We start from the raw sequence: 2500 nt of genomic DNA, 5'->3' as shown, positions 1-2500 counted from the left end.
TAGAGGAAACAGAAGATAAACAAGAAAAATCAAAGTGAACTAAAGTAAAATTCTGAGGCACTAAAGATGCATCATACCCTTTACACACACTCCACTATCTATCGAACTCTCAACCAATCTATCTGCGAGGTTCCATCGCAATCCCCCACTCGGTATGCGCCCGAGCAGGGCAGGCACTTAAAGGTCGGGCGCGGCAGGAACCGTCATGCACGCGGCTCCAACGTGACTCGAAAGTTACGAAAAGCAAAATAGCGGCGGCTCCGCTGTGTGACTTGCGGTCGCGGGGTGTTGCGGGCAAGCGGGGGGGAGGGGGAGGAATGTGGCAGGGAGGAGAGGGGGCGAGGATACTCCCGTGGGCGGAGGAGCGGAGGGGGGGGGGGGAGGCGAAAGCACGGGTGGGGTGTAATAGGCGTCATGGAGGAATGTGAAAGAGGGGGAGGGCGTCGAATGCCTATGTGAGGGGGGGGGAGGCAGGGGGGGTGCGGCCTCCCTCTTTCTACTCTGACATTCTGACGCGCTTCGGCCGCCTCCCTGCCATCTGGGAGACGCCGTGCCAGAACGCGAGAAGGAGAGCGAGGAAGGCGAACGGATAAATAAACAGAACGAACCGAAACTCCGCTAAAAGATCAAGCCCCGAGCAAGAAATTTCGCATTGGAAAATCATATGCTATAAAACCCTAATTCACCGGAATTAAAGCCTTCGCGCAGAGAGAGGGAATAACGCCGGAATAGAATCACGCTCCACTTAAGTGCACTTGTACCTCCGCGCTCTCCTCCCCCTCCCAACCCTCCCTCTGCCCCCTATCCTCTACCCCTGCCCCTACCTCCTCCCTTATACCCCGTTATCCTCCCTACCCTACCCTCTTACCCCCTACCCCCAACCCCATGCCCCACGCCCCTTCCCTCAACCCCCTCCCCCACCCAACCACCTGTCCCTCCTCGTGCCCGAAGGCCGCTCGCGAAGACCGGCGAAACCTCACGTCCTGCGCCTCGAGACCGTCTCCTCCTCGGCAACTCTTCGCTTACGTAAACACAAACAAATGCTTAGGCGCGGCTGAGGTTCCGCCTTGTCTTCTCCGAATCCTTAGGTGAATTATGAAAGAATGGGGGGTAGGGGGAGAGTGGCTAATCAGAGGGAGAAGGAGAGGGAAGGAGAGAACAAGAATAAGGGGTAAGGAGAGGGAGGGATGGGGAGAACGAGAATGATAGGTAAAAGGAGAGGGAGGGACAAAAACAAGTGTTAGCAACGAAAAGGAGAGTGAAAGAGTAGGAGGTGGAAGAGAGGGAGGGAAAGGGAAAGACAGAGGGAGAAAAAGAACGAGAGATAGGAGAGAAAGAGGGAAGAAGGTAGAGGGTAGAGGAAGGTAGAAGGAGAAAGAGGAGAGACTGAAAGGAAGCGGGGAGAGGAGGATAGGAGAATGAAGAGAGGGGGACTGATAACGAGACAGCCAATACAGCCATACAGTATGCCACCACCAACAAGGCCAACCGGAACAGCCACTAAAATTCCCCACCAGTACCAGTACACCTCCCCTGCCCTCCCCCTGCCCTCCCCTGCCCTTCCCCTGCCCTTCCCCTCCCGCAGTGTGAGGGTCCCAGTAACGTGATCCTAAGCTCGCCTTACACCGGTATAAAGTCACTTACTCGCCCAGTAACACCAGTACGCCCTCCTCTCTCTCTTCTCCCCCCCTTCCAATCAGCCTGCCTCCTTCATGTCATGTCCCCTGTCATTCTGTCGACCTCGCCGCCCGCGGAAGGGATGAGCGGCCGTCACGGGGGCGGCGTGTGGCGGCACGACGTCGCTGCCGAGATCCACCCACCCGAAGCCCGCGGCCCAACCACGCCACGACAGGAGACAGACAGCCTGGCACACATGCAGGCACGTAGCAGCTGGCATGCCTCGTTGGTGACCCTCCGCGGGATGCAGGATGTGTACGCGAATGAACTAGAACAACTAGGAAGAAGACGGGATAAGGGAAGAGAAAGAGAGAGGGAGAGAGAGAAGAATATCGCTGCCTGTCGGGTTAATGAGTGGGCGGAAAGCTGTCACCAGGTATGACAGACTGCCTGTGTGTCAAGGACGACCCGGGACCCTTCACTGCCTCGCCACGCCCATGTCAGGGGCAGGAAATCAATTCTGCTCGGTCATTCGACAATCCAGTGCATTTGACTATTCTGGGAGTTGTGACAGGAGGGAGGGAGGGAGGGAAGGGCAAGAGGGACAAGGGGAGGGGAGGAGGTGGGAGGGATAGGGAAGATGGGATAAATGTAGATTGCACCAAAAAGCGGGAGAACAAAGGACTGTAGGAAAAAAAAGAAAGAATTGAAAGTGTGCGCGAGAAAGAGCACACACACACCTGCTAAAATCTCTGCAGTATAGGCTGTGGATCGCCCAACCCGGCCCTGAGCAGCCCGACAAGAGGGCCAAGTCAGCACATCTCGAAGACCCAAGAGGCACCCATGCCCCCTGACCCTCCCCCTCTCCCCCATCCCACCCCAC

The 2500-nt window shown here is 56.8% G+C and overlaps 1 protein-coding gene across 7 annotated transcripts in view; it reads right to left on the bottom strand.

Annotated features, from left to right (window-relative positions):
• The window catches only part of LOC125042533 (cytohesin-1-like), a 265836-nt gene that overhangs the window by 17907 nt on the left and 245429 nt on the right, over window positions 1-2500 (bottom strand). The window lies entirely within an intron of this gene.

Source organism: Penaeus chinensis, chromosome 32 (genome assembly GCF_019202785.1).
Source record: "Penaeus chinensis breed Huanghai No. 1 chromosome 32, ASM1920278v2, whole genome shotgun sequence".
NCBI classification, from domain to species: Eukaryota; Metazoa; Arthropoda; class Malacostraca; order Decapoda; family Penaeidae; genus Penaeus; species Penaeus chinensis.
This window is presented reverse-complemented; position numbering and strand designations above follow the sequence as displayed.